The sequence below is a fragment of the Canis lupus genome, chromosome X (assembly GCF_048164855.1).
Source record: "Canis lupus baileyi chromosome X, mCanLup2.hap1, whole genome shotgun sequence".
In the NCBI taxonomy this organism is placed as follows: Eukaryota; Metazoa; Chordata; class Mammalia; order Carnivora; family Canidae; genus Canis; species Canis lupus.
This window is the reverse complement of record NC_132876.1, coordinates 81,099,135-81,111,768: the sequence shown is the minus strand read 5'-3', so window position 1 is coordinate 81,111,768 and position 12,634 is coordinate 81,099,135. Positions and strand designations below refer to the sequence as shown.

General features: G+C 42.3%; 1 pseudogene; it reads right to left on the bottom strand.

The window, feature by feature from the left end:
• Positions 1 to 9,960: 9,960 nt before the first annotated feature.
• On the bottom strand, positions 9,961 to 10,889 carry LOC140628319 (myosin regulatory light polypeptide 9 pseudogene; annotated as a pseudogene).
• Positions 10,890 to 12,634: the final 1,745 nt, after the last annotated feature.

The following is a 12,634-nucleotide window of genomic DNA, read 5'->3' as shown; positions in this document are numbered from 1 at the left end:
AACCAGTTAAGTCATTTGGTCATGGGCTTTTATTTTGGGGATATTTTTATTTATATTCAACCTCTTATTTATTGGTGTGTTCATAATTTCTATTACTTTGTGATTCAGTCTTGGTAGATTTATGTTTTGAGGAATTTATTCTAAGTTATCCAATCTGTTGGAGTATAGAAGTTCATAGTATTTCCCTTTGATCCTTTGTATTTCTATAGTATCCACTGTAATGTTTCCACTTTTTTCTCTAATTTTATTTCAGTCTTCTTGTTTTCTAACTTGGTCTGCTAAAGATTTATCAATGTTATCTTTTCAAAAAGCCAACTCTTAGTTTCATTGACCTTTTCTATTTTTTTCTAGTTCCTATTGTTTTATTTTTTAAAAATACATTTATTTTTTATTGGTGTTCAATTGACCAATATACAGAATAACACCCAGTGCTCATTCCGTCAAGTGCCCCCCTCAGTGCCCATCACCCATTCACCCCCACCCCTCACCCTCCTCCCCTTCCACCACCCCTATTCGTTTCCCAGAGTTAGGAGTCTTTATGTTCTGTCTCCCTTTCTGATATTTCCCACACAGTACTTCTCCCTTCCCTTATATTCCCTTTCACTATTATTTATATTCCCCAAATGAATGAGAACATATAATGTTCGTCCTTCTCCAATTGACTTACTTCACTCAGCATAATACCCTCCAGTTCCATCCACGTTGAAGCAAATGGTGGGTATTTGTCGTTTCTAATGGCTGAGTAATATTCCATTGTATACATAAACCACATCTTCTTTATCCACTCATCTTTCGATGGACACCGAGGCTCCTTCCACAGTTTGGCTATTGTGGACATTGCTGCTAGAAACATCAGGGTGCAGGTGTCCCGGCATTCCATTTCACCTGAATCTTTGGGGTAAATCCCCAACAGTGCAATTGCTGGGTCGTAGGGCAGGTCTATTTTTAACTCTTTGAGGAACCTCCACACAGTTTTCCAGAGTGGCTGCACCAGTTCACATTGCCACCAACAGTGTAAGAGGGTTCCCTTTACTCCGCATCCTCTCCAACATTTGTGGTTTCCTGCCTTGTTAATTTTCCCCATTCTCACTGGTGTGAGGTGGTATCTCATTGTGATTTTGATTTGTATTTCCCTGATGGCAAGTGATGCAGAGCATTTTCTCATGTGCATGTTGGCCATGTCTATGTCTTCCTCTGTAAGATTTCTCTTCATGTCTTTTGCCCATTTCATGATTGGATTGTTTGTTTCTTTGCTGTTGAGTTTAAGAAGTTCTTTATAGATCTTGGAAACTAGCCCTTTATCTGCTATGTCATTTGCAAATATCTTCTCCCATTCTGTAGGTTGTCTTGTAGTTTTGTTGACTGTATCCTTTGCTGTGCAAAAGCTCCTTATCTTGATGAAGTCCCAAGAGTTCATTTTTGCTTTTGTTTCTTTTGCCTTCCTGGATGTATCTTGCAAGAAATTTCTTTGGCCAAGTTCAAAAAGGGTGTTGCCTGTGTTCTCCTCTAGGATTTTGATGGAATCTTGTCTCACATTTAGATCTTTCATCCATTTTGAGTTTATCTTTGTGTATGGTGAAAGAGAGTGGTCTGGCTTCATTCTTCTGCATGTGGATGTTCAATTTTCCCAGCACCATTTATTGAAGAGACGGTCTTTCTTCCAATGGATAGTCTTTCCTCCTTTATCGAATATTAGTTCACCATAAAGTTCAGGGTCCACTTCTGGGTTCTCTATTGTGTTCCACTGATCTCTGTGTCTGTTTTTGTGCCAGTACCACACTGTCTTGATGACCACAGCTTTGTAGTACAACCTGAAATCTGGCATTGTGATGCCCCCAGATATGGTTTTCTTTTTTAAAATTCCCCTGGCTATTCGGGGTCTTTTCTGATTCCCCGCAAATCTTAAAATAATTTGTTCTAACTCTCTGAAGAAAGTCCGTGGCATTTTGATAGGGATTGCATTAAACGTGTAAATTGTCCTGGGTAACATTGACATTTTCACAGTATTAATTCTGCCAATCCATGAGCATGGAATACTTTTCCATATCTTTATGTCTTCCTCAATTTCTTTCTTAAGTGTTCTATAGTTTTTAGGGTCCAGATCCTTTACCTCTTTGGTTAAGTTTATTCCTAGGTATCTTATGCTTTGGGGTGCAATTGTAAATGGGATTGACTCCTTATTTCTATTTCTTCAGTCTCATTGTTAGTGTATAGAAATGCCATTGATTTCTGGGCATTGATTTTGTATCCTGCCACGCTACCAAATTGCTGTATGAGTTCTAGCAATCATGGGGTGGAGGCTTTTGGGTTTTCTATGTAGAGTATCATGTCATCGGCGAAGAGGGAGAGTTTGACTTCTTCTTTGCCAATTTGAGTGCCTTTAATGTCTTTTTGTTATCTGATTGCTGAGGCTAGGACTTCCAGTACTATGTTGAATAGCAGTGGTGAGAGTGGACATCCCTGTCTTGTTCCTGATCTTAGGGGAAAGGCTCCCAGTGCTTCCCCATTGAGAATGATATTTGCTGTGGGCTTTTCATAGATGGCTTTTAAGATGTCAAGGAATGTTCCCTCTATCCCTACACTCTGAAGATTTTTGATCAGGAATGGATGCTGCATTTTGTCAAATGCTTTCTCTGCATCTAATGAGAGGATCCTATGGTTCTTGGTTTTTCTCTTGCTGATATGATGAATCACATTGATTGTTTTACGAGTGTTGAACCAGCCTTGTGTTCTGGGGATAAATCCTACTTGGTCATAGTGAATAATTTTCTTAATGTATTGTTGGATCCTATTGGCTAGTATCTTGTTGAGAATTTTTTTTTAATTTTTTTTATTTATTTATGATAGTCACACAGAGAGAGAGAGAGAGGCAGAGACACAGGCAGAGGGAGAAGCAGGATCCATGCACCGGGAGCCCGACGTGGGATTCGATCCCGGGTCTCCAGGATCGCGCCCTGGGCCAAAGGCAGGCGCCAAACCGCTGCGCCACCCAGGGAACCCATCTTGTTGAGAATTTTTGCATCCATGTTCATCAGGGATATTGGTCTGTAATTCTCCTTTTTGGTGGGGTCTTTGTCTAGTTTTGGAATTAAGGTGATGCTGGCCTCATAGAACGGCATCTCTTTCTATCTTTCCAAACAGCTTTAGTAGAATAGGTATGATTTCTTCTTTAAACGTTTGATAGAATTCCCCTGGGAAGCCATCTGGCCCTGGACTCTTGTGTCTTGGGAGGTTTTGATGACTGCTTCAATTTCCTCCCTGGTTATTGGCCTGTTCAGGTTTTCTATTTCTTCCTGTTCCAATTTTGGTAGTTTGTGGCTTTCCAGGAATGCGTCCATTTCTTCTAGATTGCCTAATTTATTGGCGTATATCTGTTCATAATTTGTTTTTAAAATTGTTTGTATTTCCTTGGTGTTGGTATTGATCTCTCCTTTCTCATTCATGATTTTATTAATTTGAGTCTTCTCTCTCTTCTTTTTAATAAGGCTGGCTAATGGTTTATCTACCTTATTAATTCTTTCAAAGAACCACCTCCTGCTTTTGTTGATCTGTTCCACAGTTCTTCTGCTCTCGATTTCGTTGAGTCTGCTCGAATTTTAATTAACTCTCTTCTTCTGCTGGGTGTAGGGTCCATCTGCTGTTTTTTCTCTAGCTCCTTTATGTGTAAGGTTAGCTTTTGTATTTGAGTTCTTTCCAGTTTTTGAATGGATGCTTGTATTGCGATGTATTTCCCCCTCAGGACTGCTTTTGCTGCATCCCAAAGATTTTGACCAGTTGTATTCTCATTAGTTTCCATGAATCTTTTAAATTCTTCCTTAATTTCCTGGTTGACCCTTTCATTTTTTAGCAGGATGGTCCTTAACCTCCACGTGTTTGAGGTCCTTCCATACTTCTTGTTGTGATTTAGTTCTAATTTCAAGGCATTATGGTCTGAGAATATGCAGGGGACGATCCCAATCTTTTGGTTTCGGTTCAGACCCGATTTGTGACCCAGTATGTGGTCTATTCTGGTGAAAGTTCCATGTGCACTTGAGAAGAATGTGTATTCAGTTGAGTTTGGATGTAAAGTTCAGTAGATATCTGTGAAATCCACCTGGTCCAATGTATCATTTAAAGCTCTCGTTTCTTTGGAGATGTTGTGCTTAGAAGACCTATCGAGGGTAGAAAGACCTAGATTGAAGTCACAAGGTATAATTGAATTATTATCTAAGTGTTTCTTCAGTTTGGTTATTAATTGGTTTAAATATTTGGCAGCTCCCACATTCGGGGCATATATATTGAGGCTTGTTAAGTCTTCTTGTTGGATAGATCCTTTAAGTATGATATAGTGTCCCTCTTCATCTCTCACTACAGTCTTCGGGGTAAATTTTAGTTTATCTGATATACGGATGGGTACCCCTGCTTTCTTTTGAGGACCATTTGAATGGTAAATAGTTCTCCAAACTTTTATTTTCAGATTGTAGGTGTCCTTCTGTCTAAAATGAGTCTCTTGTAGACAGCAAAATAGATGGGTCCTGCTTTTTTATCCAGTCTGAAACCCTGCGCCTTTTGATGGGGTCATTAAGCTCGTTCACATTCAGAGTTACTATTGACAGTTATGAGTTTAGTGTCATCATGATATCTATTCAGTCCTTGTTTTTCTGGATTGTTCCACTGAACTTCTTCTTAAAGGGGAATTTTAAGAGTCCCCCTTAAAATTTCTTGCAGAGCTGGTTTGGAGGTCACATATTCTTTCAGTTGCTGCCTGTCTTGTAAGTTCTTTATCTCTCCTTCCATTTTGAATGAGAGCCTTGCTGGATAAAGTATTCTTGGTTGCATGTTCTTCTCATTTAGGACCCTGAATATATCCTGCCAGCCCTTTCTGGCCTGCCAGGTCTCTGTGGAGAGGTCTGCTGCTACCCTAATACTCCTCCCCATAAAATTCAGGGATTTCTTGTCTCTTGCTGCTTTAAGGATCTTCTCTTTATCTTTGGAATTTGCAAGCTTCACTATTAAATGTCCAGGAGTTGAACGGTTTTTATTGATTTTAGGGGGGGATCTCTCTATGTCCTGGATCTGAATGCCTGTTTCCCTTCCAAGATTAGGAGTTTTCAGCTAGGATTTGTTCAAATACATATTCTGGCTCTCTGTCCCTTTCGGCGCCCTCAGGAACCCCAATTAAACGTAGGTTTTTCTTCCTCAGGCTGTCGTTTATTTCCCTTAATCTGTCTTCATGGTCTTTTAATTCTCCGTGTCTTTTTTCCTCAGTTTACCTCTTTGCCATCAACTTGTCTTCTATGTCACTCACTCGTTCTTCCACCTCGTTAACCCTTGTCGTTAGGACTTCTAGTTTGGATTGCATCTCATTCAATTGATTTTTAATTTCTGCCTGATTGGATCTAAATTCTGCAGTCATGAAGTCTCTTGAGTCCTTTATGCTTTTTTGTAGAGCCACCAGTAGCTGTATAATAGTGCTTCTGAATTGGCTTTCTGACATTGAATTGTAATCCAGATTTTATAACTTTGTGGGAGAGAGGACTGTTTCTGATTCTTTCTTTTGAGGTGAGGTTTTCCTTCTAATCATTTTGCTCAGTGCAGTGTGGCCAAAAACTAGTTGTATTGGGAATAGGAGAAAAAGAGAGGAGAGAAAGAAGGAAAGAAAAGAGAAAAAGAAAAAAGAAAAAAGGACGAAAAAAGAAAAAAAGAAGAAAAAGAGAAAGAAAAAGAAAGAAAGGGAAAAAAGGGGGGGGAGCAATCATAAATCAAAAAAAAAAAAAAACACGGGGGAGTATCTTTTGAATCTGTATCCTTTAAGTCCCTTGACTTCCCCTGGACCTTGTCCTTTTAGCTGGTCTTCTGGGGGAGGGGCCTGTTTGTTGATTTTCAGGTGTTAGCACTTAGGGGAGCTACTCTGCTCCCTGCCTGGTGCAGGGCTCAGTGGGGGTTGTTTATCCCGTGAGGCCCCAGGAGGAACAACCCCAGTGGCGGAGGCCAGCTCTGGAGCCCTGGATTCAGCCCCCACAGTAACCCCGGAGCTCTCCGTCTGCAGGGCCTGGAGGCTCCGGGGCGGGGCCGCTGATCTTCTCATCTCGGGGCAGGAGCGTCCTTGCTGTCCTGGGCCCTCCCGGCCTCTGCCTGGGCGGGGCAGAGGAGGGAGGCCAGATCCTGGGCTGTGTCCCGGCGCCCTGTGCTCCCGGTCTGCGCTGTTGGATTCGCGCTCCCGCCCCGCAGCCCCCTCCGCGGAGCCGCCCCCCGAGCCCCTCCAGCTGCTCCGGGTCCCGCTGTGTGCGCTGCAGCCCTTAGGGAGCTCGGCGCACTCTCCCCGGGGCGCAGGTGTCTGTTAGTGTCCCAGGGAGCCCGAGGGCATCCCCGCCCTCCTGGGGTCCTGCTCTAACTCCCTGCGGGTGCCTTTCCGCCCGAGAAGGTTGGTGCAGCTCCTGCTTCTCCGGGACGAGGCTCTCCTGTCCTGGGGACACTCGCCCCGGCCTCAGCCTGGGTCCTCGCCGGGCCCCTCCCCCTTGGATGCCTTTTGTTTCTTTATTTCTTTTTCCCCGTCTTCCTACCTTGATAGAAGCGCAAACTCTTCTCACTGTAGCATTCCAGGTGTTCTCTCTTTAAATCTCAGGCCTAATTCGTAGATTTTCAGGATGATTTGAAGGTTATCTAGGTAATTTGGTGGGGACAGGTGATTTGGGGACCCTACTCTTCCGCCATCTTGCCCCTCTCCTTTTGTTTTAAATAAATTTATGCTCTGTTCTTTATTATTTCCTTCCTTCTCCTATCTTTGGGCTTAGTTTATTCTACTTTTTCTGGTTTCTTGAGATATAAAATTAAGTTGTTTATTTGAGATCTTTCTTCTGTATCTTGTGTTCATGTATTGGAAGTTAATATTATTAAAATGTTCATACTATTTAAAGCTGTCCATAGATTCAATGTAATCTTTATCAAAATCTCAATGGCATTTTTAAAGAAATAGAAAAAATGTTTCATTTCATATGGAACACAAAAGAAGAGCCAAAGCGATCTTGCTAAAGAAGAACAAAGCTGGAGACATCAAAATATATTATAAGCCTACAGTAATTAAAACAGTATAATAAAGCAAAAAGGTAGATATAGACCAATGGAACAGAATAGGCAATATAAATACAGGTATGTATGGTCAATTGGTCTTCAACAAGGATGCCAATAACTCAAATGAGGAAAGGATAATCTTTTTGACAAATGGTTCAGTGAAAACTGAATATCCACTTGTAAAAAGATGAAATTTGTTCTCTATTTTACACCATACACAAAAATCAATTCAAGATGGATTGTAAACCTAAACATAAGGTGACCTAAAATTGTAAAACGCCTTGAAGAAAACATAAGGGAAAAACTTCTTGACATTGGTGTGGCCAGTGGTTTCTTGGCTTTGATATCAAAAGACAGGTAAAAAAGCAAAAACAGATAAGTGGGCATCAAACTAAGAAGCTTCTGTACAGGAATGTTGTGCAATCAACAGAGTGAAAGGAAACCTTCAGAATGGGAGAAAATATTTGTTTTTTTTAATAAAGATTTTATTTATTTATTCATGAAAGACACAGAAAGAGAGAGGCAGAGACATAGGCAGAGGGATAAGCAAGCTCCATGCAGGGAGCCCGATGTGGGACTCGATCCTGGAACTCCAGGATCACGACCTGAGCTGAAGGCAGATGCTCAACAGCCACCCAGGCATCCCAGGGAGAAAATATTTGTAAACTATCTATCTGCTGAGGGGTTAATAACCAAAATATATAAGGATATCTTACAACTCAATAGCAATAATACCAAATAACTCAATTTAAAGATATACAAAGGATTTGAATAGACATTTTTCCAAAGAAGACATGCCAATGGCCACCACGTATATAAAAACATCACTAACCTTCAGAGAAATACATATCAAAACCACAATGAGATATCACCTCATATCTATTAGGATGGTTATTTCCAAAAATAGAAGAAAAGACAACAAGCATTGGTGAGCATGTGGAAAATTGGAACTCTTATACATTTTTGGTTGGAATATATATAATGATGTAGCCACTATGGAAAACAGTGGAAAGTTCCCACAAAAAAACCTAAAAACAGAATCACCATATGAGCTATCAATTTCACTTCTTAATATACACCCAAAAGAATTGAAATCAGATCCCTAGGAGATATCTGAACCCCCATGTTCATTGATTGCAACAGTGTTCACAACAGCCATGATATGGAAATAACCCAAATGTCCATTGACAGATAAATGGATAAAGAAAGCATGGTATATAGATGCAATAGAATATTATTCAGCCTTTTAAAAAAAGAAGATCCTGGCATTTGTGATAACATGAATGAACCTGGAGGACATAATGTTGAGTGAAATAAGCCAACTGCAGAAGGACAAATACTGCATAATTCCACTTATATGACTATCAAAAAGTCACTTACAGAAATGGAGAATAGAATGGTAGTTGGCAGGGGCTAGGGAAAGGCAAAATGGAGAATTGTTTTTCAATGGGTATAAAGCTTCTGCTATGCTAAATGAATATATTCTAGAGATCAAGCACCTATGGTTAACAATGGGGTATTCTGTACTTTAAAATGTATTTGATCATAGATCTCATGTAAAATGTTCTTACCAAAACAACAAACATACAGACAGAAACAAAAGAACATGAGGAGATTTTTGGAGGTAATGGACATGTTTAATACCTTGGTCATGGTAATGGTGTATGCATATGTCCAAATTCTTCAAGATGTATACAATAAATATATGCAATTTAAAACTATCAATTAAAAACAAAAAGACAAAGAAAATCTATCCACCAGCAGTAGTTGATATTAGAGAAGCTTGTCTGTTCGTGCAGGGCAGTTGGTCGTAAAATAATAAACTATAAAACAAAAGAAAATATAAGTAAGATAAAATCAGACATCTTGAGGATCAAAAAGAAAAAAATAACAAACAAAACCCCCCAAAACAAAAATACTAGTACTTGGTGTAGCCAGTTTTGAACCTAGGATTTTCAGAATCCCATGTGTACTTTCATTATAGCCATCGTTTTTGCTTAGAAACATGTTTTAATTCAAATTCACCATAAATACTTTTCCTTGCTCTGCTTGCCCCATAAAATTCTTTTTAAAAATTCATCTGAAGTTCTTTTTTACACCTTTATAGCCAAAATGCCAAAATATTTTTTCAAAGTGGGCTTTGGAATTCCAAAGCAATATATGAGGGTTCCAGTTGTTCCACATCCTCACCAACACTTAGTATGAGCAATTTTTAATTTAAAAAAGGTTTGTAGTGGTATTTCTTTGGTATTTTAATTTGCATTTCAACATGTTGGGCACATTTTCACATGCTCATTTGCCATCTACATATAGTCATTTGTCTTGTGTATGTTTTATTGAATGTTTGTCTTCTTGGGCTTTTTTTTTGAGGATTTACTATTTTTTTAGTTATTTTGGGTATTCTGAAAGTTTAAATTAATACCACTTTATCTAATTCTTTATACATTTTTGCTGCATACTCATGATCTTTATTTTTAAAGAGATTTCTTAAAATATATCTTTGATAATTTTCTCTGATTTTTTCTCTGTTCTCAGTAATTGGAAGTTTTCTTGATCTAACTCTAGATCACTTTTATTAAGACCTTTTTTCTTATTGTTTCACTTCTTTCACTTTTTCTTGTCGGCTTTTTAAAATTCAGCTTTATAAAGATTTGTTCAGAGGAGGGGCAAGATGGCGGAAGAGTAGGGTCCCCAAGTCACCTGTCCCCACCAAATTACCTAGATAACTTTCTTTTTTTTTTTTTCAGTGCTCAGACTTCTATTTAAGATTCTGTCTCCCCTGGGTCAAATGTCCAACCTACATGCATCTTCTGGATCACACTCCCGGTGGGGTGGGCTATGTTCTGGTGGCTGAGCAGGGCACAGAGGACATCCTGCCCTCTGAGAAAGGACCTTGGTGAGGTTAGTGGCTGGGAAAGAGCTGTCATGCCCTGCATGGGGGTGCATGTGAAGTTGCGTCCAACAGGACAGAGGGCCTGTCCTGTGAGAAGCAGCCCTGAGGCCCAGTTCCCTAGAAGACAGTTCTCTCTTGGGATGGGGGAGGTCATGGTGGAACACCTGCTTCACGTTGGCTGTGCGCCCCTTGCCTGGCACTATGTTTGCTCAGCCTGTTTCCCCACAAGGAGCTGGGCCCCTAGCCCCTCAGAGGGAGGATCCCCTGAGAGGGTCCTGTAGGATCACGGGCATGGAGCTGATACACAGTGAGTGGGGAACAGGAGTGGGACAGGGGCCTGGGCAGGGGCATCCGGGGTGGCCTAGTCGTCCTTGTCCTTGGCACCATGCTTGAGAATGCGGGTGAACTCCACGTAGTTGAAGTTGCCTTTCTTATCAATGGATGCCTCTCGGTACATCTTCCTCCTCCGTGAAGCGGTCACCTATGGTGGTGAGCAGCTCCCGAAGGTGGTCCTCATGGATAAAACCTGAGGCCTCCTCATCGAAGCAGGCAAAGGCATTTCAGATCACATCTTCAGGGTCTGTGCCATTCAGCTTCTCCCCAGACATGGTGAGAAACATGGTGAAGTTGATGGGCCCTGGGGCCTCACTCATCATGCCCTCGAGGTACTCATCAGTGGGGTTCTTTCCCAGTGAGGCCAGCATGTCATGCAAGTCCTCCTTGTCAATGAAGCCATCTTGGTTCTGGTCAATCATGTTGAAGGCCTCCTTAAACTCCTGGATCTGGGACTGGTCAAACATCCGAAGACATTGGAAGTGGCCCGCTGTGGCCGCTTCTTGGTGGTTTTGGCCTTGGCCCGCTTACTGGACATCTTGGCTTCAGGTGGGTGGGGCTTCCCTGGTGGGGAGAAGGCAGAAGGCGCTCGCTTGCTGCGTGGGGCTGGTGCGGGGCCCCCTAGATAACTTTCAAATCATCCTGAAAACCTACGAATTCGGCCTGAGATTTAGAGAGAACAGCTGGAATGCTATAGTGAGAAGAGTTCGCGCTTCTATCAAGGTAGGAAGACGGAAAAAAAAAGAAATAAAAAGCATCCAAGGGGGAGGGGCCCCATGAGTAGCCGGGCTAAAGCCATGGGGCGAGTGCCCCTAGGACAGGAAAGCCCCGTCCCAGAGAAGAAGGAGCTTTACCAATCTTCCTGGACGAAAAGGCACTCACAGGGACTTGGAGCAGGATCCCAGGAGGGGCGAGGATGCCCTCAGGCTCCTAGGGACACTAACAGAGGACCTGCACCCCGGGGGAGAGGGCGCCACACCCCGCGGCCGAACTCCCTAAAGGGCTGCAGCGCGAGCCTTGGGAGCGGCTCGGGAGGCGGCTTGGGCGGCGGCTCTGCACAGAAGGGGCTGCAGCCCGTGAGTGCAATTCCAGCAGCACAGGCCTTGGAACCGAGGGCGCTGGGGGACACAGCCCAAGATCCGGCGCTCTCCCCAGGACAGGCGGAGGCCGAGAGGACACAGGGCAGCAAGGACACTCCTGCCACTGGGCGGCTGGAGCTGTGCAGATTGGCGGACCCCAACCCGGAGCATCCAGGCCCCTGCAGACTGGGAGCTCCGGTAGTTACTGTGTGAGCTGACTCCAGGGCTGGGGAGCTGGCCGCTGCCACTGTTGTTGTTCCTCCTGGGGCCTCACAGGATAAACTACCCTCACTGAGCCTCACAGTGGCCTCACAGGATAAACAGGATAAACAACTCCCACTGAGCCCTGCACCAGGCAAGGGGCTGAGCAGCTCCCCCAAGTGCTCACACCTGAGAATCAGGACAGAAGGCCCCTCCCCCAGAAGACCAGCTAGACAGAGAAAAAGCAAGTTGTTGACCAAGCAGCACTGGAAAGTTCCAGGGGAAGTCGAGGGATTTACAGTATATAGAATCAGAGAATTCTCACCTTTGTTTTTTGTTTTCTGTTTGCTTCCCCCACCCTTTTTTCTCTTCTTTTTCTTCTTCTTTTTTTTCATTTTCCTTTTTCTCTTCTCTCTTTTTCTCATTTTCCCAGTACAACTTGTTTTTGGCCACTCTGCACTGAACAAAATGACTAGAAGGAAAAATTCACCTCAAAAGGAAGAATCCTCAAAAGAAACAGTCCTCTCCCCTACAGAGTTAAAAATTTGGATTACAATGTAATGTCAGAAAGCCAATTCAGAAGCAAAATTATAAAGCTACTGGTGGCTCTAGAAAAAAGCATAAAGGACTCAAGAGACTTCATGACTGCAGAATTTAGATCTACTCAGGCAGAAATTAAAAATCAATTAAATGAGATGCAATCCAAACTAGAGGTCCTAATGACAACGGTTACAGAGGTAGAAGAATGAGCGAGTGACATAGAAGACAAGTTGATGGCAAAGAGGGAAACTGAGGAAAAAAGAGACAATTAAAAGACCATGAGGATAGGTTAAGGGAAATAAATGACAGCCTCAGAAGGAAAAATCTACGTTTAATTGGGGTTCGTGAGGGCGCTGAAAGGGACAGAGGTCCAGAATATGTATTTGAACAAATCATAGCTGAGAACTACCCTAACCTGGGAAGGGAAGCAGGCATTCAGATACAGGAAACAGAGAGGTTCCCCCCCTAAAATCAATAAAAACCGCTCAACACCTCGACATTTAATAGTGAAGCTTGCAAATTCCAAAGACAAAGAGAA